The sequence below is a fragment of the Erigeron canadensis genome, chromosome 9, assembly GCF_010389155.1.
Source record: "Erigeron canadensis isolate Cc75 chromosome 9, C_canadensis_v1, whole genome shotgun sequence".
Lineage (NCBI taxonomy): Eukaryota > Viridiplantae > Streptophyta > Magnoliopsida > Asterales > Asteraceae > Erigeron > Erigeron canadensis.
In genome coordinates, this window is record NC_057769.1 from 19,559,745 (window position 1) to 19,584,761 (window position 25,017).

Below are 25,017 nucleotides of genomic sequence, written 5' to 3' on the forward strand. Positions count from 1 at the left end.
TGTATGCCATAATGGGTGAAAGTCTTTCTTTTTTGTCTCTTAGAGCAGCAACTTCACCATTGTAACCCAACTGATGTACTTTGTGCACCATTTCAATTGTTGGAGGAGTTTCTACAAAGGCAGTTTCTCTCGTTCTTGAATCAGCAGATGGAAAGCGAAGAATGGTCCGGAAATCGTCAAGATTGAAGGTAAATTGTTGTGTGGACCCATCTATTGTTAGAAGAGATAAACAGAAGAATGGACGTGAACTTCCTCTTGCCGGAATGTATTCGATGGTCCGCCACATTTGAAATAAAAGTTCTTCTTCAATACCTTCGGCGGTGATAGTGAAAACATTTATCAAAGGATGATATGTGAGCATGACCGGAATGATACCAAATGGACAAGTAAATGGTATCATAAGTCGAAGATTATTCTGCATGCGGTCAGTGGCACCATCTTGAAGAAACTCCATTATGTAATTAACAAGTATACGAATGGGTAACATTGTTTCCAAGGTTAATTTATTCAAAAGGAATAATCATATGCTGTTTTTCACAAAAGATGTAAAGGTAGTACAGCAAGGCGTTCGATACCTTACGTCTTAGGGAAAATCAATGTAGGATTATATAAAAAAAAATTAAAAAAAAAAACAGTTTATCTAGGGTGAAAAACAAAAAGAATGCTCATACAACTTGTTTCACAGAAGATGCAAAGACAGTACATCAAGGCGTTCAATGTCTTGCTTCTAAAGGAAACTCGATGTATGATAAGTATAAAAGGTATGTTTTGAAAAAGAAAGGATGATTATACATTGTTGTTCACGAAAGATGTAGAGGTAGTACATCAAGACGTTCAATACCGTACTTCTTAAGGAAAACAAATGTATAATCGAGAGTATGTTTATGCAAGAGGAGATGGTGCAACATAAGTATGTGTGAACTCAGAAAGATTTATGAACATTAGATTAATCACAAATAGAATGATTTGAGGTCACACAATTTTGTATATATAACTAATTTATTAAGAATAAAATAAAATAAAAAAATGGTATTTGGGTGCAAATTGAAAAACCAGTATTAATTAGAGAAAATTTGGTCAGAGTAACATTTCATAAAAATGAACTTTAGAGAACTAATACCGGTTTTAGGATACTGGTATTTTCAAAGCATCAAGATATCAAGTAGAAACTTGATATCGATGCACTTGCGAAAATTGACAAGCCATTCAATAATATCAAAGCAATATATATGCAGATAAGCATACAGATATGATAAATAAGCATGCAAAGCAATTACGGCACATAGAATAAACATATAACAATTGAGCATGAAGTAATAAGGGAATGAAATGGGAGAAATAAGATACCCGAATACGTGAATAAGACAAATGACACAAATAGATCACGTAAGAGACAAATAATCACCCCTGAAAAATAAAAACACAAATTCTAAGCAACTGTTAATGAAAACCGGTATTAAAGCATCTAAAGATATGAAAACCGGTAATAGTGAGAACAAAGAAACGAAAACCGGTAATAGTTAATAGTTATACCTGAAACCCGGTTTTGCCAAATAGAAGAACTAATACCGGGATTCCGAATACAAGATAGGATATGGGAAATGAAAGCCGGTTTTTGTGAAGGAAAGAAAAACTTAGAAAATTTTTGAGAAAAGGTCAATTCGTGGGTCAAAACCGGGGTTATATAGTGGTCAATACCGGATTTTGGTTATCGGTTTTGAAACCCGGTTTTGGCTACCGGTTTTGAAACCCGATTTTTTTTTTTTTTTTAAAAAGAAAAATTGGAAATAGTTTGTAAGGAACTTATGAAAATTGACTTAGAGGCTAAAAGGAATGTTTAGGCAAGATAAAGAAATAAGCAAAAACATGGATATAAACAAACTCCCCCTAGGGATATGCATACAGATAAGAAATCTACAAACTCCCCCTAGAATCATGCAATCTACCCGTGTTCTCCCCCTCAAACATTGCATGTAAGAGCACGTAAGCATACATCAATTGTTTGACCAAGAAAATAAACATAGATAGCATGGCAAGAAGGCAATTAAGTTTGGAGATTTAGCATACCCAACTTGGTTTTCAAAAAGTTAAACCTTTGTTCATCCAAAGGTTTAGTGAAAAGGTCTGCAAGTTGGTAGTCAGAGGGGACAAAGTAGAGTTCGATGTTACCTTTTTCGACATGATCTTTTATGAAATGGTACCTTACATCGATATGCTTTGTCTTTGTATGCTGTACAGCATTGCAAGAAATGGCAATTGCGCTTTTGGAGTCTCAGTATATGGGAATTCTTTCATACTTAAAACCATAGTCAGAGAGTTAAGTATTCATCCACAGCACTTGGGAGCAACAACTAGTTACAGCTACATATTCAGCTTCAGCTATGGAAGTAGAAACACAAGTTTGTTTCTTTGAATACCAGCCAACTAACTTGTCACCAAGGAACTGCACACTACCAGAAGTGATTTTGTGATCTAACTTACAACCTGCATGGTCTGCATCTGAGAAAGTAGTTAACTCGAAACCTGTTTCTTTCGGGTACCATAAACCAAGATTGATAGTGCCCTTAAGATACCGAAAGATTCGTTTAATAGCTTGAGCATGGCTTTCCATAGGGTTAGCTTGAAACCGAGCACACATAGAAGTTGCAAACATAATATCCAGTCGACTAGCAGTTAAATACATTAAGGATCCTATCATACTGCGATATAGTTTCTGGTTAAACGGTTTTCCATTTAAATCTTCATGAATTTTAGTACGAGTTTCCATGGGTGTCCCAATTGGTTGACAATTAGACATATCAAACTTTTTCAACATATCAATGATGTATTTATTTTGACAAATAAAGATACCTTGTGACATTTGTTCGACTTGAAGACCAAGGAAAAAGTTTAATTCACACATCATACTCATCTCAAAATGTTTAACCATTAAAGCATCAAAGTTTTTGCAGTATGTAGGATTAGTAGAACCGAAGATTATGTCGTCAACATATATTTGGATTAACAGAATATCATTACCTTGTCGTTTGATAAACAAGGTGGTGTCAATTATACCTTTGGAGAATCCAGATCTCAGAAGATATGTTGACATCCATTTGATAAACTGTGAAGTTCTTGAAGGATGCATAAGCAAGAAATATACGAATAGCCTCAATTCTAGCAACGGGAGCAAATGTTTCATTGTAATCAACACCATCTTGCTGGGAGAAACCTTTGGCAACAAGTCGAGCTTTGTTACGAACAACAATTCCACTTTCATCCTTCTTATTTTTGAAGATCCATTTGGTCTTGATTGGCTCTTTATGCGTGTACGGATTGGGAACCAATTTCCACACTTCAAGACGCTCAAATTGTGACAATTCATCTTGCATGGCTTTTACCCAATCTGGATCTTGAAAAGCTTCTTTGACGTTACTGGGTTCGACCATGCTTAAGAAATTGACAAATAAGCATTCATTAGCGGAAGCAGCACGTGTGGTTGGACCAGCATTAGGATCCCCAATGATTTGACTAGGAGGATGAGGAAGCATGAATCGGGACCACTTTCTAGAGTGAGGAAGTGGCTGAGCTGGTTCATTATCTGCATCAAGATTGATAAACCCAGGAGAGAGTTGTTTAGTGACTTGCTCAAAAGTAGGTTCATCAGGAAGGATCATGGTTTCTTCTTCTTTAGTATTGGAGACATTTGCTTGAGGAGAGTCAAGAGGTGGAGAAGTCGTTGACGAATCCGAGGAAGCTGATGAGATTGGTATAGGAGGGTTTTCAATGATTGGAGGAGCTAAATTATGAGAGGAAGATGAACTTTGTTGAGCAGAGGATGAGCTATCATTTTGAGTGTTGTTGGAATCTGAGTTTTCAGACATGGTTGGGTACCGATTTACAGGAGGAGGAAGATCATGATAAAATTCATCAAATACAGTATCTAACTCGTCAAACGTTGGAATTGGAAAAATTTTTAATCGGAGTTGAGACAGTTTTAGGAGTAGAAGCATGTGGACTTAGATGAATGGGAGTGGAAATGTTTTGTTCAAGAAGCATCCCAGAAAGTTCATCAAATTTGACATTCATACTTTCCTCAATTCGCCGGGTTCAATGATTGAAGACACGATAAGCAATAGATTCTCTCGAATAACAAATAAAGTAAGCTTCATCTCCTTCTGGTTCAAACTTTCCAAGATTATCATGATCATTAAGAACATAGCACACACAGCCAAAGATATGGAAATAATTGACATTCGGTTTTCTCTTGTTGATGACTTCATATGGGGTTTTATCGAACCGTTTGTTGATGATAGATCTATTTTGAGTGAAGCATGCAGTAGCTATAGCTTCTGCCCATAGATTAGGAGGAAGTCGGGAATAGGCAAGCATAGTTCTGGCAGCTTCAACCAGGGTATGATTGCAACGTTCAACAACTCCATTTTGTTGTGGTGTACGAACAATGGAAAATTGATGGGTGATACCGACAGAGGAGAAGAAAGTTTCAAGAGTAGCATTCTTGAATTCGATACCATTGTCAGAGCGAACAATACGAACAGTGGATTGGAGATTAACTCCCATTCGTTTTATGAAATCGATGATTACTTGGGGAGTGTCACTCTTGTTACAAAGAAAGTATACCCAAGTATAGCGAGAGTAATCATCAACAATAACAAGAATGTACCGTTTACCATGAATACTTTGAACACGCATAGGATCACATAAGTCCATATGAAGGAGATGAAGAGGTGCTTTAGTGCTCAAATGTTTCCTTGGTCGGTGAGACGCTTTCTTAAGTTTGCCTAATGCACATGCTGAACAAACATGGTTGGTGTCATATTTGAAGTCAGGTAGACCATCGACCAATTGTTTGTCAACCAGAACATTGATAGTATGAAAATTAAGATGAGAAAGACGTTTGTGCCATAACCAAGACTGTTGTGCAGAGGCTTTTGACAGAAGACAAATTGCTGAAGAAGATGAGGGAATACAATTAAGATCAATGGTGAATAAGTTATCATCCCTAGACCTAGTGAGAATATCAACACCTTCTTCAGTCTGTACTTTGCATTCATATCTTCTAAAAAGAACTTGATGATCATTGTGACAGAATTGTCCAACACTAAAGAGATTGTGGCCTAGACCTTCAACATAGGAAACACGTTTGATAGTGATTCCATTTTAAATAATGTCACCATAACCAAGGATAGGAGCAATATGATCATTTCCAAAACGTACTGTGCCCATAAACTTTTCAACAAAGTTCTGAAGAAGAGATTTATTGCCAGTCATGTGTCTGGAGCAACCAGAATCGATATACCAGACACATATAAGCAATTCCTGACAAAACAGGAAATATAGGTTTAGGTCCCCACGTGAACTGGGTCCATGAGAGGTTAGGGGATTTATCATATAAAAGACAAGAAGAGAAAAATAAAAGGCAACAGAAGAATAAAGATAAGCACAACAATAAGCATACAAAGCATCCTAGTATTTATTTAAAATAAAAACACACACAAACTTGTTTGAACAAAAATACGAATTACAAACATACTAAAAGGAAAATGTTTTGACAAATGGGAATTAATTGGAGCTAGTCCTACAAGACTTGAAACTATCTAGAGAACTAGTCCTACGAACAATCCACACTTTTTTCATAGAAGATGACTTTCTATCAGACTTGACTTTCCTAGATGCATGCAAGAGTCTATCTTTAGGAAGCCAAACACTTCGACAATTTAGGCACAAGTCACCTGAAACATGAACAATTTTTGAATTAGAAGAAGACTGTTTCATGTTGGTCACTCTTGGTTTTCTTTTAGTGGTTGGTTTGACAGGTGAGCCTTGTTTCTTTGTAGTGGAAAAAAACCAACTATACTGATCTTGGTATCTAGTAATTCCTACAGCATCATCTCTAAAGACTTTCAAAGTGCACTTAGGTGTGGTAAGAGATTGTTTAGGAGAACTAGAAAACTTTCGATCCTTAGGTTGTTGAGGGAGTTTCATTTTAGTGAGTTTAGTTTTGGGAGATGGGTGAGTGGTCATGGTAGGATTTTTGGGCTCATTAATGGTCTTGCGACTACTAGTCAAAGTCTTTGGACTGGTGACGATGATCTTTTGTTTTGGTGTCTTCCTAGGTAATGAAGCTGCTTTCGAGAGATGTGAGAGTGGAGTCTTCTTCAAAGGAGGTTTGTTCTTTTTAACAAATTTGTTTTCAAAATCTGAATCATAAGTATTATTTTCTTCTAAAAATTTGTTTAGATCAAGGATATTGGAAAGATTTAGATCAAAACCTTTGTCCTTTGAATCAGATTCCACAGACACACTAGGGACAGTAGTATTCAGAGTACTGGAAGTCTCTTTGTATGAAGTTGATGCATTGCCATTTTGAAGATCAGTTTGTTGACCCATTAGATCTTTAACGATTTTACAATATCGTTTTTCTCTGGTTGCAAAAAGGGTCGATTTGATTTGAAATTCCTTTTTGTTGTTGTCTAATGAGTGGTTCAATGCATCAATTTCATCCAAGTAGACTTGGACATTTACTGATGAGGTAGTTGGGTGGTCGGAAGAACAATAAGTTTCGGTAGATAAGTTTGACACATGTGATGAATTCAACGGAGTTAAATTGGACACAATTTTTGAGAGTGGACATGACAGTAACAACTTTGTTGCTTTTTCATTGTTGTTATCCACAAAAGCTTGAAGTACAATGTTCTTATACTCCATTTCCATCTTAAGTCTATTGAGTTCAATGAGCAAATTCAATCTTTGAATTCTTTCAAGTTCATATTGTCTGATAAGAGAGTTGAACTCGTTACAATAAGGCTCGGTTTCCTCAGAAAACTTAAGTGGCTTAGTATAAAAAATATTGGAAAAAACATGTTCAGCCTTATCAACAGACCCTTGTTCATCAAAATAATCATCATAAACACAATCAGCAACATCATCACTATCATCTTCTGTTTGGGTGGCAACAGAGTTGGTCTTAATAGAATCCTAGTTGGGTTGCACAAAAACATCAACAAGGTCACACACAGCATTAGTCGAAGATCAGTTGGTGGAATTCAAAATGACACACAATGGTTGATTAAGATCAGAATAGTCATAAACAACACTAGAAGATATATCAGGGACAGTCATGTTATAGTGATTTTGAAGCAAAAGAGCATTTATCACATCTTGTTTGTCATTTAAGATTTGTTTCAAATCCTCTATTTTTTTTTCCAAAACACTTTGTGGAATATATGGTCAAACTGGAGCTGGTTTTGGAATAGAAATTTCCTTTTCTGGTTTGGGATCATTTGAAAGGACAACAAGTTGGTTTTCATTTGAGTTTTCACTTGAGCTTTCATCCAGTTCGATAATAGTTACTGAGTGTTTCTTGATATTTGGAAAAAGTGGAAGATTAAACAAATCATATGAATCATTGATGTGATCATAGTTAAGTTTAATTTCACATTTGGATAACTGTTCTTTAGTTTCAAAATCACCATAACTAGGTCGAACAAATTGACTGAGCATTCCATATCGCATCATATTGTCATCATATAGGGGTGGTACAGCAAGTTGGCCAGTGAATAAGTTCTTTGGATCTTCAAATCCTAACCCTTTAGTGAAATCATCAAAATCTCTTGGTTTGTTTAGAAAAATTTGCTTGTTGGATTGATCAATCCTGTAAACCTTAACTTTATAAAACTTGATTTCATCAGTGAGTTCCTCACTTTTATTTTCAAGTTTTTGGTTATGAGACTCTTTGATGCAACATGCATGATTTAAATCAGAAATTTGATTTTGTAATTCTTTCACAGAAGGGTTGGATTCGTTGAACTTTGCTTGAAGGGCTTCAAGATCTTCGGCCAAAGCATTTGCTCCAAACATTTCATTAGACTGAGCAATTTTCAATTCTTTGATGATTTTGTTTAGTTCAAATATTTTGAGCTCAAGTTCTTGATTAGCGAGATGTAATTCAGAAGAAGTAGTAAAAGAAACCGATGCATTACTGGTTGAAAGATCTTTAAAATACTTTTGAAGATTATTGAAATTGTTTTGAACATCAGTTAAAGAGTTTTCTTTTTCTTGTAAAACATTGGTTAAGTTTGTTGCTTCTTCTATTAGAGAGGTATTTTGAGGAGCAGTTTGTTCACATTCATGCATTAATTGATCTAGAACCCTTCTAGGAAATTTGCATACCTCATCATCATCAGTCTCAGATCTGTTACCTTCATCATCCAGCTCATTGGAACGCTTGATCTTGGTCATGAAGCATACATTAGCAGCAAGTTCTTCAGTTTCTTCATCCGAAATATGTAGCCACTTATCATCTTCAGCAAGAAGAGTGACACCACTTTCTTGTTGTTTCACTAGCATGAGCTTGTTCTGATAGTAGGTCGAGTTCTTCTGATGGGGCTTGGTACAATTGATTGCTAGATGACCAATTTGACCACAGCTGTAACATTTCCTTTCTTCAGGTTTCCTTTCAACAACTTTCTTCTCAAATGACCTTGGAGCGTCAATCTTCTTTTCACTACTAGTGCTTCCCGGATAATAATCAAATTTGGGAGTTTGGTTGTTCTTGACATAAGAGGACACAGAAGAAGTGTGAAGCTGATTATTGGCCGGCTGGCTATCATATACTTTCTCTTGAACGATCGGGTGAAATAAGCCAGGTCTTTGCACATCTCTTTTTCTTTGTCATCCATGTCAGGTTCAACGAGGTCATTATTATCAAGATCAGGAAAAGTATCTTCAACATTTGATTTCATGGAGAGATATGACATTCTGTCAGCTACAAGAGCAAGAGGATCAGAAGAGGAACTTTCTTGAAGTTTTGCTTGTTGTTTATGGACATCTCTTTCATTTAACCTTAGCTTCTCATAGAGAGTATGAATGTTCAGCTTGTTGAAGTCCGGCTGAATGTTTATTTGAGTTCCATATGGTTCCCAAACTTCTTCTAAACTTCTGAGAAACTTGACATTGAGCTCAATTTCTGTCTTCTTGACTTTCCCTTTCCTCAATTCATTGATCACATTACAGAATCGATCATATGTCTTCACCAGTGGTTCCCCCTTTTCTTGTTTAAACGTTTCATATTGATCAATAACATAAGAGAGTCGAATGGTTGTAGAGATCTCTGAACCTTGGAATTGTTTTTCCAGTTCATCCCATATTTCTTTGTCAGTGGTATAGGAGTCAACATTTCGGTAGATTTCATTTGGAAGAGCAAAATAAAGATAGGTGACAGCAAAATCATCTGCTTGTGAGCGGTTTCTCTGTTTGGTATTCCAACTTTCCGGAGGGAGAAGTTCTTTTGTAAATGGATTAATGTGAACAATGGGCCCATCTCTGAAAGATGCTTTCACTTCAGCACCAAGAGATTGTTTTGCAACCCACTTCAGAAAACGATTCCTCCATTGGGGATAGCAATCACGATAGAGGACAGGAGGACGAGACTCGGAACCGATGATTAAAGAGTCTTGAGTAGTCATAACTTAGTGTGAAAACCGGTATTCAAGACTAGGGGTGTTCATCAAACCGTCAAACCGTCAAAACCGGACCAAACCAGGGTACTTGGATTGGTTTGGTCGGATTGAGTTGTTAAAGCCTGGTCTGACGTTTTAATTTTTGAAAAACCAGGTTCCTTGGTCCGGTTACGGTTTGAGCAAAACGTAAACCGTCAAAAACCGGACCGGACCAAAAGATATATATGTATATATATAATATATTTACTTCACATATTTATCAACTCTTACCGAAGATATTCTACTTAAATATTTTAGTATTATGCGCAATATATTATCAGGTATTTTAGTTCAGATATATTATAAAAAAAAAATTGATAGACAATTATAAGATATTCTAATAAACATTTGTTTATATTATATAAATCTAATTTTTCTTTCATTTTTTCCTATTTTTAGTTTATCCTTTTATTTTTTTCATCTTCATTACTCCACTATTTTTCACTCAAAGATCAAAATTATAAGACTCGAGTCTTTCATCACCTTTAATATTTCATATTTTGTGAGTATAAAACACAATATAATTGTAACTTTATTAGTGTTTTTATTAATAATATTAAGATCATAATGTTCGTGTATTTATTTGAGTAATAAAAGAAAGAAAAAATATATATACGGAATATATATGCATAAAATTATTTGGGGATAAAAATGAAAAAAAAAAAATCACGAAACCGTTGAACCGGTCAAACCGGACCGGCTTACATGGTTTGGTTTGGTCCGGTTTGACAACGCACCTGGTCCGATTTGGTTTGAAATAAGTTGAAACCGCGAATCCTGATTTGGTTTGAGATTTAGTCAAAACCGGACCAAACCGGACCACAAACATCCCTATTCACGACGAAAACTGAGCAGAGAAACTTTTCCACAAAAGTGATGAAAAAGAGCACTAATACCGGTTTTGGTGTAAACCAGGTATTCCAACACACAACCCCATAGCAAAACACCACAGAAACCAGTTTTCAGGAATGGACAGAATTTTGAGAAAGAAAATGCTTATTGAAAGAACAAATACCGGTTTTGGTGTAAACCAGGTATTAAAGCATTCCAAACACAACCACAGCCAACAAACCTTTACTAATACCGGTATTCAGGAATGAGTGTACTAATACCGGTTTTCGAAGAAAATTTTTAAAGATTATAACGATTTGAAAATAAGATAATAGAAGAATAAATACCGGTTTTGGGGTAAACTAGGTATTATAACAGACAAAGTATTAATTAAGAACTAATACCGGTATTCTGATGATAAACAGAAAACCGATTTTCGAGAAACAAAATTAAGATTACGACGGGTAATAATTAACGAATAATAAGGTAACTAATACCGGTTTTGGTATAAACCAGGTATTATAAACCAGGTATAAACAAAGTATTAATTTCAAATGGCCCAATGTATCGGGGGCTCAATTTTCCTCTTTTGCCGAACCGTACGGTTCCTTTCCATGGCGACACCTTTAATAGTACTTTGTCGCCAACTTCAAACTCCAATGGCTTTCTTCTTTGGTCTGCATAACTCTTTTGCCGATCTCTCGCGACCTTAAGATTTTCTTTAATGATTGCTACCTTGTCCGTTGTCTCTTGGACAAAATCAACGGTAGGAAGGCTTCTTTCACCCGTTTCTATCCAACACATGGGTGATCTACATTTACGCCCATACAAGGCTTCAAACGGTGCACATTGTATGCTAGAGTGATAGCTATTATTGTAAGTAAATTCAGCATATGGCAAGTGTTCATCCCAACTTCCACTAAATTCGAGTGCACATGCTCTCAACATATCCTCTAACGTTTGAATTGTACGCTCACTTTGTCCATCCGTTTGAGGGTGGTAAGTCATGCTTAGTGCTAATGTTGTGTCCATTGCTTCTTGCACATGACCCCAAAAACGTGAGGTAAATCTACCATCCCTATCGGATATTATGGACAAAGGTACGCCATGCAACGTCACAATCTTTTCAACGTATAAGCGAGCTAGACGCTCGGTGTCCCAATCTTCTTTGATGGGAATGAAATGGGCTGATTTCGTAAGACGATCAACAATCACCCATATAGCATCATGAACTTTCTTTATTCGAGGCAGTTTCGTCACTAGGTCCATTGCTATTTGCTCCCACTTCCATTCGGGAATTTCCGGTTTCTTTAAAAGACCAGATGGCTTTTGGTGCTCAGCTTTGACCATCGCACAAGTCATGCATCGGCTCACATATCGAGCTACATTGCCTTTCATTCCAGGCCACCAAAAATCCCTTCTTAGGCCTTGGTACATCTTATCTGCGCCTAGATGAATTGAATACTTCATATTATGAGCCTCATTCATAAGTGCATCTCTTAAACCATTCACTTTCGGTACCCAAGCTCTCCCCTTGAAGTATAAAATACGATCCTTATCAAACCTCATTTCCATACCACACAATGCTTCATTCTCAATATTCTTCCCTTCAAAGGCCTTTGCTTGGTCTTCTAAGAAACGATCTCTTAGAGACATTCTTACTTGTAGGTGGCTAATTCTTGCCCTTGGCACTTTAGTATTCACCTTCCAACTGAGTGCATCGGTAACAACATTCACCTTCCCGGGATGATACTTTATTTCACACTCATAGTCATTGAGTAGCTCCATGCATCTCCTTTGCCTCATGTTCAACATCTTTTGATCAAAGATGTGTTGCAAGCTCTTATGGTCAGTGAATATTGTGCATTTAGTGCCGTAGAGATAATGTCGCCATATCTTCAAGGCAAATACCACGGCTCCCAACTCTAAATCGTGTGTCGAATAGTTTTTCTCATGTGGCTTCAATTGTCTAGACGCGTAGGCAATGACCTTGTCTCTTTGCATAAGCACACATCCAAGTCCTTTATTCGACGCATCACAATATACTACAAATCCTTCCATTCTATCTAGCATAATTGGTGCTTCACACAACATGTTCTTAAGTGTTTGAAACACTTGCTTTTGTTCTTCACCCCATTTGAATTCTCTCGACTTTTGGGTCAATTGGGTCAAAGGCACCGCAATTTTAGAGAATCCTTGGATGAACCTCCTATAATAGCCCGCTAAACCTAGAAAGCTACGCACTTCCGTAGGTGTCTTGGGAGTCTCCCATTTCTTGATCGCTTCTATCTTAGCCGGATCTACATGGATTCCTTGTTCGTTCACAATGTGTCCAAGAAATTCGACTTGTCGGAGCCAAAATCACACTTAGAAAACTTAGCGTATAGCTTTTCATCTCTAAGTAACTGCAAGATTATTCTCAGATGTTTCTCATGTTCATCCTTACTTCTAGAGTATATCAGGATGTCATCAATGAATACTATCACAAATTTGTCCCATGCGCTTTGCTTCGCTTTATAAAAGAGAGAGAGAGCCTTAGTATGATTTGATTCATTAAATCCTTGAAAACGGCAGGCGCATTTGTGAGACCAAATGGCATCACCAGAAACTCGTAATGCCCATAGCGAGTCCTAAAAGCCGTTTTAGGTACATCTTCTTCTCGTACCCTCAATTGATGATAGCCGGACCTAAGATCGATTTTTGAGAAATGCGACGCTCCTTGAAGTTGATCGAACAAATCGTCTATTCATGGCAGCGGATATCTATTTTTGATCGTCAATTTATTCAACTCCCTATAATCTATGCACATTCTCAAAGATCCATCCTTCTTCTTGACAAAAAGAATTGGAGCACCCCAAGGCGAAGAACTAGGTTGGATTAAACCTTTATCAAGCAATTCTTGCAATTGCTCAGAAAGTTCTCACATTTCGGAGGGCGCTAACCTATACGGTGCTTTAGCTACGAGGGCTGCCCTGGGAACTAAATCAATCGTAAACTCCACCTGCCTCGTGGGTGGAAGTCCAGGTAGTTCGTCAAGAAACACATCTAGAAAGTCCCTAACCACGATGACCTTAAGAGGGTCCTTACTTTTTACTTGCTTATCCACCACTTGTGCCAAGTATGTGTGATATTCTTTACGTGAATATTTCCTTACCTTCATAGATGACACTATCTTGGGTTGGACTCCCGCCCTATGGCCTTGTATTATAAGCACTTCATCATTATCTAAGGGAATTCTAATGACCTTTTCATGGCAAAGTATTTCAGCACGCATTTTAGACAACCAATCTATTCCTACTATCACATCAAAACTTCCTATCTCGATGGGAATCAAGTCTATACTATAATCTATCTTGTCTAAAGTTAACTTACAATCAAAACTAATTTCCTTAGTCCTATACTCGTTTCCATTAGCATATTCAACATAGTAGGTTTCATCAAGCTCACTAGGTTTCTTATTAATCATTTCCTTAAATTCAAAAGAAATAAAACTTCTTTCAGCTCCAAAATCAAACAACATAGAGGCATAAACATTATTTAATGGAAACATACCTACGATGACATTAGGGTCATCCCTTGCCTCATTCGCGCCCATTGCGTACACCCTTCCTCGAGCTTGACCTCCTTGATTTCCACGGTTCTGGTTTGCATTGTTCCCTTAATTCCCATTGTTTGCCCTGTTTCCACCATTTCCTTGATTCACTTGGTTCCTATTGTTTCCTTGATTTGCTTGATGCCCCCGGTTGCCTACATTCCTATAGTTGCCACGGGTTCCATTTCCATTTCCTCGGTTACCTTGAGCTCTCCCCAGCCTAGGACCTGCGTTCCTCCAATGATCGGTACCTCCATATTCGTGACATACTCCTGGGTTTCCTCCAACTCTTGCTCCATTACGGCAAGTGGCAGCAAGGTGTCCCAATCGGTTACAAATCGTGCAATGCCTACACTCACCAAGATGGTTGTATCCACAACGATTGCACTTCGTAGGCTGCCCACGGTTTGGGTTGGGGTTAACTTCGGCAACATCATAGTTCCTTACAATCTTTTGCCTCTTATCCGGCCCATTCCCCTTACGATCACCAAATCGGCTCCCTCCTCCTTGCCTTGAACTTGACTCGCCTCGCGAGTATTTCCCGGTCCTAATCAAGTCATTAACCAATCTTGTTGACAAACTTATTGCTTCTTCAAGTGTAGTGGGGTTTGCTGCCTTGACCATCAATCTTACTTCCGGTACCAATCCATAAATAAACTTCTCAACCTTCTTGGCCTCAGTTCACCATGTCAGGCACTAGCACACACAACTCGTGGAATTGAATTGCATATGTCTCCAACTCCATTCCCTTCATAGCATGGTTCCAAAATTCGATCTCCAACTTTTGCACGGCTGGTCTAGGACAATATTCCCCCTTCATTTTTTCTTTGAGCTGCTCCCAAGTCAAAGCATTCATCACAGCTTGACCCCTAGTAGTGACTTGGAGGTTCCACCAAGCGAGTGCCCTTCTTTGGAGCTTGCTAGCTGCAAACTTGACACGGTTGGCCGATGCACAATCAATGATGTTCAAGATGGCTTCCATGCTTTAGAACCATGTGAACAAACTGACAGGACCTTCCGTCCCATAGAATTCCTTAGTGTTGCAAGAGGTGAAAGTCTTGTAGGTATTCCTATCATTGACATTGCCTCCTCCATCTTGTCTCCTAGCCGTGTTAAGGGTGGCGCATTCTCCGCGATTTGGGTGGCAATGGTTGGCATAACGGAGTTGATTTGTTGAGAAATGAGGTCGGCTAGCTCGGTCCTCCTTCGGGCCTCTTCCTCTTGGCGCCTAGCCTCAGCATTTGTTTCCTCGCCGGTCCTTCGTGGTGCCATGTCTCTACAAAGGAGAACATAGTTTAGTCATTCGTATATAGGATTATATGGCATAGACCCGACTCACAACTTTCGATCTCACACGTGTACATTTAAGTTACTTAGTGTAATAAGGCCTCATTTGTATGCATAGGTATATATATATTTCTAAATTCATATTCCTTCCTTTAATCACAACCTACTTATCACTATAGATAACAACTGATTGGGTAAGCTTAAAACATATCAATCTTGTTTTTGGGTTGCTAGACAGATTTTTCCAGAATCTGTGTACGAACTTGGAGCACCAAAAAGTGGCTCAAGATGGACGATCTGGGCAAAACTCATAACATACAAAATGTAGCCCCATGAGTTAAGTTTCACCTCCAATTTGAATCAGGTCAAAAGACCAAACAGAACTCCAGATATGGCCGCTCTACCAAAAGTGGTCAGAACTAATTTCCTGCTGTAACTATCACTTTGCAATAGGCATAACTATAACACATAGAGATTAACACATCGTATAATCATAAAAAGGCATCAAGCTCACATTCAAATAATCAATATCAGTTTAGAAAATTGCCATATGCCAACAACCATGTGATCATAGTCACACAACTACAAACAAGTTCAAGAAAATCATAACAAAGTACAAACATTTGTCTATCGAATAAGTTCATGAATAAGACATCCTTAGGGTCATTTCCTAAGCACAAGAACTACCACAATGGAGCACACCGCTGCAAGTACATATCCCATCATGAAAATCACCTCATAAATCCGGCGCACTCCATCTATTGCCATGCCCATATCGTCTCCCATTCGTCTCATTACTCCCAAGGCTCTTTCCATCATGACTTCTTGATGTCGAACCCTCACTCGGGCATCCCTTAGTCCTCCGGCTATGTCCCACACCCGTTCCCTTTCCTCCCGAGTCATACCCACGGGAAGTGGAGGGGGTATTCCATAAACGGGATGGTGGGGAATCTCTCCTTGTCTTGGGCCGAGATGGTAAGTATGATTGCAAGGGAGGCGTGGGTGGAAGTATGGGTCATGAGTTGGGAAGCGCCCATCACTTACATTCATAGCGGCATTTTGTCTCGGCGGTGGAGGAGCTCTATGGGCTGGTGGTGATGGTGGAGGTGAGGGCGAGCAGCGTATTGGTTGGCTAGAAGCAACGGTGCTAGCATCACCCCGATTTGACGGGTCCTCCATCGGCTCGGACTCCTCCTCTCGTTGTGGGGGCTGTTGGGAGTCCATCGTAGGCTCCGTCTCCTCGCTCTCTTGTCTTTCTTGCCTTTCACGGACCATGTCCACAAACGCATAAATGTCTCTTGCATGTCCGGAAGATCTTGATGCTCTGCTTCTTTGCGACATATCGTTTCCTACACAAGTTAAATAAAACATAAGATGACGACTCCACTTGACTCTTAAACGACCATTGACGACCGACTTGACCATTTAAGGACAACAAGACGACTTGACGGACCACGAGACGACCTTAACCATTCGACAACATCCAACCCATTCGACCAACGACTCACAAGCTTGACGACCGAGCAACAACATGACCATTCACAACCGATGTATACCAAAACTACTAACAACCAACTCGACACTCACGACTCACATAATCATTTAGAATCAACGAAATGACTAGAATTCGACTTGTGCATAGCTCTTGTGTATTATATCTAAATAGACAACATAGTACTAGCCAAGTGGGGGTATTAACTAAGGGTTCTAATATGTAATGCAAACATTGGATTTGGTTATGTATCTTTTGCACCAAGAATCATTTTAAAGCTTCATTTTCAAAAGATTCATTTTGAATATTCCTTAGACAACCATTTCGATCATTCCATATTAAATTTTTAATTAGGCATAGTTGATCAGGCTATGCATAAGTAAAACAAAAATATTTTATGATCGACTCAATTGTTTAAGAAATATTCGACTAGTTTTGAAAATACGTAGGTTATAGCAAAAATTCTCTATAACCTTGGCTCTTGATACCATTTTTCTGTAACACCCCGACTAAGGCAGAATCACGAAGTGCCACAAAACGACATGGTACAAAAGATTTAAAGATAAAACATCAACACAAAGTTTCAAATGTCATTCAAATTCAAAAGATAATAAGTTTAAGTTGACGTTTAAGAAACATTACATAACCATAATCCATGAATAGAAAGACAAATAGTTTGCATTACAAGTCCAACGACCAACAAGCGACATAATCCAAGAGGCGGTCCAAATAGCTAACTTATTGCTCTAGACCTGAAAAGCATGAAGGAAAAGTGTCAACTACGAGAGTTGAGTGAGTTCATAGGTTTTAACTAACAACACATATGTATTTGCCAACCATATTCAAGGATAATGAATCACAAAACTTCCAAGTATTCTTTCAAATAATCATTTCCAAAGCGTATGTTCAACTTATAATAACCAACATAATAATATCAACATCATTTAGCCACATGGGCATAATTCAAGTAAACTTTGATGAGTAAATGCTTGAGCCACTCCTACTACCATTTTATCAAGTCCAACAATATATATGTAATTCTTTTCATAGCACAAGCTGTCAATCAAGTGCCGTATTAATAATAGTAGGGTCGTGCCATGGAGACGACCATTCAAATTTAAGGTAGCTAGAGCACCACTATGGTCGGACTGGAAGTGAAGGTTGTCACGAAGGCAACCAACCTTCCACCGTTACACTTATGGATGGGTGGACGAAACCTAGTTGCTCAACTCTCTAACTACAGGTCTCCACTTTCGGAGTAAATAGTAGTGTACCGAAAGAAAACGGGTTGACAGAACTCAAGCTCATCATACAACATTTATCACATTGAACATACGAAACAATTTCATTTCATAATCATATTATCAAAAATCATTACATATATATATATATGTGTATATAAAAACAATTTCATTTATATATCATGCTTTTCACCCCAATAGTTCAACACATAAAATAGTTTGAAAGGGGAGCTATGACTCACTTGTTTCGAGGGTGATATAGAGCTGTTCAAATGCGTAAAGAGCGCCTAGTGGTGTAGTCCCTTAAGCAAGCCTAAACCATGGTATTCAAATATACACAACGTAAGTGTGTGTTGCATGAACTGGTAAACTAGATCATGAGATGTACGCTAGTAGACTTGCCTTTCTTTGGTTGTTGTTTAATTATGGAGCTCAAGTGCATTATATTGTTCACATCATTTGGTTGGAAGATGTTTGGTGGTGAAGGTCATTTGTACGATTTTATACGTTTATTGAAAATTCGGTAGTTTGACTTTGTTTTATATATAATTTCCATTGCATACTTTGTTTAAATATAATATTTGGCATTTGTGTTCTTATAATATGGGTGTTGATATATTTTTACTGATTTATTTTTATTCATTTAATTTAATATTATTTAATTAATTATTTATTTATTTTATCGATTTATTAATTAAATAATTCCTTATAATTATTTTTAGGTTCTTAAATTGTCTTTAAAATTCATGAATAATTATATATGGATCATTTACTGATTTTTATTCTTCTTGATTTATAATATTATGATTTATACTTATATTTATGCATTTCTCTTTAATTATTTAATAATAATGCTTAATTAGTGATTTTTACTTAATAATTTACCTTTAAATTGTATAGTTCTTGTTCCTTTACTTATAATTATTTTTCCCCAGTAGGTTTTGGTCACTTTAAACATTGGTTATGTAATTTTGATCAGATTCATAATCTATACAATTTATTACTTAATTTATATATCTTTGAATTGCCATTTTAATTCATTAAATCATAGAAATTCTTAAAATTCACCACAAAAGCTTTTGTCCAAAAATCCCAGGCCTTTTATGCAACTTATATCAATAAAAATTTATATCAATTCAACCTCTCTTGTGTCTTTGTAACTTGAGGACTTTTAAGCATAAAAATCGTTTACCGAAATAACGTTTTAAGCCTCATTTCTTAAGCAATTTAGGTACTTCAAAAAGGATTTTTGCTCTTGTTTCATTTTTTCCAGAAAGTGTATCATATTTTGATGGTTCAAGTCGTGAGAGTGGTGGTGGTGTGATTTGTGTAATTTTGTGCTTTCGGTTAGTGATTATTTGACCCGAAAAGGTGATTTTTGAGCTTAATCTTGCCATGCATCAAATGACTTGACCTTTATACTTTTGAAACACATTATTTCAAGTAGGTTCATCATATTTTCTTGTCCATAAGATTATGGTGCGTGTGTGTGCTCAAAATGCATTTTTGCAAGCTTTCGGTTTACGATTTCAAGCATCTTTTAACAAGTTTTGATTCAAGCTTTATATCCTTGACATTTTACAAATTTTTCCAGAATATTAACATAACTTTTAACCTTTTTTTCACTTAGAACAAACCTAGCCTCATCTCATAATCCAACAAAAGATCCAACTTTCTTAAATCTAACAAACATGTAATTATCTCAATATTTTGACAATAAATCTTCATCATACTTTCATTCAACAATATAAAAATATTCTTTTTATGAACATTTCCAGAAAAGTATGTATAAAAATCATATAGAAACATATTCATCTTTTCATGCAAAATGTCTCTTTACAAACTATCATTATATAACCACACTTTTTTATGCAAACTTTTATGGATCTAACAAGACAACATCAAATACATCTTTTCATGAAATTTTCCAGAAAATATAACTTCAATATATATATAAATATGACCATCTTTCAAAGGAACAATCATTTTAAAAGTTATATAATTTATATTTACACTTTTGGGTCTTAAACTAGTTGAATCCTTGGATCTTTCTTCATGGATTCAACATGCATGAGCATGGAAAGAAAGATCCTATCAACTTAATCTTTTGATAAAACCTTTTTAATATGAACAAGAATAAGATTAATCTAGTAAAGAGATGAAGATATATACCCTTGAAGAACACTTTTGGATGATGGAAATATGGCAGAAAATTCGTGGCTTGAGAGGCTCCAAAATCCCTTGTTCAAGCCTTGAAACAACCCTTAATCTATACCTTAATGTAACCCTTACTTATTCTAGTCTAACCCTTATTATTAATACAAGTTAATATTGATCTATGTTGCCTTTTTTTTGGGTTAAGGCTGGCAAAAATGGAAGAGAAGAAAGGGAGGGAGAAAGATTTCCTTGAAAGAAAATGATGACTAGTGTGTGTAAAATGTGAGGAGTGTGTTTTGTGTGAGTTTCAATAGTGAATTGGAAGAAGTAAAAATTCAAAAGTGGAGTTTGTGAGGGTGTGCTGGGGGACGGCCAAATGGGGGGTATTGAAGGGGTTTCTCATTTTTTTTTATAAAGTTGTAAGGATATTTGTATAAGGTGTGTGTATATATTTTGTAAGAATATTAATTTGTATAGATTTGTAGTGTAGGTGATTTATTTAATCTAGCATAGGTATGTATATATGTATGTGCCGTATATATATATATATATGTATGTATATATATATTTTTGGTGTTTTAATTTGTTACATGGCTCATTGGTTGTAAATCTTGTATTTATATTAAACATGTATACCTATACTTATTATTATTCAAGCATTTTATGTACATAAAGAACTTACAAATATTTCAAGGTGTTCATACTATTTCTATGATCAAATATTATTTAGTTGGCTTGATGGTTAAATTGTTGGGCATTTATAAGTAATTTTGATTGCTAGCTCAACTTGTGAGACTTATATTATTATTTATAATTTAATCGAATATCAACTAAAATTTTTGTTCAATGGGATTTTATTAAGTTGAACTCAACGCTAACAATAGCTTTAGATTGTTAATTCAGGGGCATTATCTACTAGCTTCAAGTATAACTATGGCTTGCGGGAACATAGACAACCTAACTAGCATGTATATAATATTTAAAAGTAGGGTTGTTACAATCACCATTAGTGGTAGCACACGGGTGCTAACCTCGGTAGAGAACCCTCCTATCGATTTGGAGCTCAAACCACTTCCGGACCATCTCGAATATGCCTACCTTGAAGGTACATTACCTGTTGTCATTTCATCTTCTTTGATGGAGGATAAAAAATCTAGACTTATTACCGTTTTAAAGGCCTATAAAAAGGCCTTTGCATGGAAAATTTCTGATATTCCGGGTATAAGTCCAGAATTTTGCAAGCACACCATAAATTTTGTTGATAATGCTAAACTGGTTGTGCAAAGACAACGGAGATTAAATCCAAACATGAATGATGTTGTAAAAAAGGAGATTATAAAGTTACTTGATGCAGGAATCATATTCCCCATTTCGGGTAGTTCATGGGTAGTCCGGTACATTGTGTACCTAAAAAGGGTGGGACGGTTGTTGTCTTGAATGATAAAAATGAGTTAATTCCCACTAGAAATGTCACGGGGTAGAGGGTATGTATTGATTATCGGAAACTGAATGATGCAACCTGCAAGGACCATTTCCCATTGTCCTTTATTGATCAAATACTCGAACGGCTTGCCGGAAACAAGTATTTTTGCTTTTTGGATGGGTTTTCCGGGTACTTTCAAATACCCATAGACCCTAAAGACCAAGAGAAGACCACTTTTACTTGTCCTTTTGGCACTTATGCCTATAGGAGGATGCCTTTTGGTCTTTGTAATGCCCCAGGAACTTTTCATAGGTGTATGATTGCCATTTCTCAAGATATGATTGAAACTTCCATGGAGGTTTTCATGGATGACTTTTCTGTATTTGGTAATTCTTTTGAAAGTTGTCTTGTGAGTCTTGATAAAATTCTTGAGAGATGTGAGAGGGCACACTTCGTCTTGAATTGGGAAAAGTGTCACTTTATGGTTAAGCAGGGTATTGTGTTGGGACACAAAGTTTCTAAGGCGGGGTTAGAGGTTGATAAAGCAAAAATTGATGTGATAGCTAAGTTACCTCCACCCACAAATGTTAATGTTAGCTTTTATTTTACAGTTAGTGCGTGTTTTGTAATAATGGTTTTGTAATGTCCTCTTAATTAATCATGTTTAGATGTAGGATTTGTTATGTAAATTATCAAGTACTTATTTGTAATTATGAAGGGGGCTTAGTGCAATTTATATGCCTATATAAACCCCCCACATGTAATGAAAAATGAACCTTTTAGCCATTTAATTAATCTTGTTCCAAATACCTACATTCTCTTCCAATACCAACTTTCCATTTTATTTTAAAGGTTCACTACACATTTTAGCATAATTTACACTTGGTATCAGAGCAAAATCACAATGCGTGTTAGATCCATGGCTTGATTTTGTTCCCTTTTGTGCTAACTTGTGTTTTTATTCCTTTACCGAAATCCTCAATCTTTACCCCTTTTATATGTTAAAGTAATATAATTTCTTGTGATAATCCACTCATTATCCTCCCAATATATCACCTATAAAGTTTCAAATCCTAACTCAAATCACAATGCCTTGAATTCGAATTTTAAGCCTATGGACCTGAATACCGGTTTTCATTCCGGTTTTGAATAATAGTTATAATACAGGGTTTCACTCTGTTTTTGTCTGTACTAAAACCGGGTTTCATACCGGTTTTCTAGCTTACAAGAACTTCTAATTTTAATTAAAATACATGGTTTATACAAAAACCGGTATTAGTTACCTTATTCATCAATAATTGATACCCATCGTAATTTTCAATTAATTTCTCGAAAATCGGTTTTTCTGAGGATAATCAGAAAACTGGTATTTGTTCTTTGTGGGTTGCAGTTATTACTTTAGCTTTATTAATACCTAGTTTACCCCAAAACCGGTATTAGTGCTCTTTTTCATCACTTTTGTGGAAAAGTTACTCTACTCAATTTTCGGCTTGTATACCGGTTTTCACACTAAGTTATGGCTACTCAAGACTCTTTAATAATCGGTTCCGAGTCTTGTCCTCCTGTCCTCTATCGTGATTATTATCCCCAATGGAGAAATCGTTTTCTGAATTGGGTTGCAAAACAATCTCTTGGTGCTGAAGTGAAAGCATCTTTCAAAGATGGGCCCATTGTTCACACTAATCCAGTTACAAAGGAACTTCTTCCTCCAGAAAGTTGGAATACCACACAGAGAAACCGCTCACAAGCAGATGATCTTGCTGTCACCTATCTTTACTTTGCTCTTCCAAATGAGATCCACAGAAATGTTGACTCCTATACCACTGGCAAAGAAATATGGGACGAACTGGAAAAACAATTCCAACGTTCAGAGATCTCCACAACCATTCGACTCTCTTATGTTATTGATCAATATGAAACGTTTAAACAAGAAAAGGGGGAACCACTTGTGAAGACATATGATCGATTCTGTAATGTGATCAATGAATTGAGGAAAGAGAAAGTCAAGAAGACAGAAATTGAGCTCAATGTCAAGTTTCTCAGAAGCTTAGAAGAAGTCTGAGGACCATATGGAACCCAAATAAATATTCAACCCGACTTCAACAAGCTGAACATTCATAATCTGTATGGGAAGTTGAGGTTAAATGAAAGAGCTGTTCAGAAACAACAATCAAAACTTCAAGAAAGTTCCTCTTCTGATCCTCTTGCTCTTGTTGCTGACAGAATGTCATATCTATCCATGAAATCCAATGTTGAAGATACTTTTCCTGATCTTGATAATAATGAGCTCATTGACCCAGACATAGATGACAATGAAAAAGAGATGTGCAAAGATATAGCTTACTTCACCTGATCTTTCAAGAAAAAGTATATGACAAGGAGGCCAACCAACAATCAGATTCGCACTTCTTCTGTCTCTTCATATGTCAAGAATAATCAAGCTCCCAAATTTGATTATTATTCAGGAAGTACTACCAGTGAAAAGAAGATTGAAGCTCTAAGGTCATTTGAGAAGACTGTTCTTGAAAAGAAGCCTGAAGACAAGAAATGCTATAACTATGGTATAACTGGTCATCTTGCCATCAATTGTACAAAACCTCGTCAGAGGAACTCGACCTACTATCAGAACAAGCTCATGCTTCTGAAACAACAAGAAAGTGGTGTCGCTCTTCTTGCTGAAGATGACAAGTGGCTACATCTGTCTGATGAAGAAACTGAAGAACTTGCTGCAAATGTGTGCTTCATGACCAAGATCAAGCGTTCCAATGAGCTGGATGATGAAGGTAACAAATCTGAGACTGATGATGATGAGGTATGCAAATTTCCTAAAAGAGTTCTAGATCAATTAATGCATGAATGTGAACAAACTGCTCTTAAAAATACCTCTCTAGAAGAAGAAGTAGCAAACTTAACCAATGCCTTACATGAAAAGGAAAACTCTTTAATTGATGTTCAAACCAAGTTTAGTAACCTTCAAAAGGACTTTAAGGTTTACAGGATTGATCAATCCAACAAGCAAATTTTTCTAAACAAACCAAGAGATTTTGATGATTTCACTAAAGGGTTAGGATTTGAAGATCCAAAGAACTTACTCACTGGCCAACTTGCTGTACCACCCCTATAAGATTACAATATGATGCGATATGGAATGCTCAGTCAATTTGTTCGACCTAGTTATGGTGATTTTGAAACTGAAGAACAGTTTTCCAAATGTGAAATTAAACTTAACTATGATCACATCAATGATTCATATGATTTGTTTAATCTTCTCCTTTTTCCAAATATCAAGAAACACTCGGTAACTATTATCGAACTGAATGAAAACTCAAGTGAAAACTCAAATGAAAACCAACTTGTTGTCCTTTCAAATGATCCCAAACCAGAAAAGGAAATTTCTATTCCAAAACCAGCTCCAGTTTGACCATATATTCCACAAAGTGTTTTGGAAAAAAAAATAGAGGATTTGAAACAAATCTTAAATGACAAACAAGATG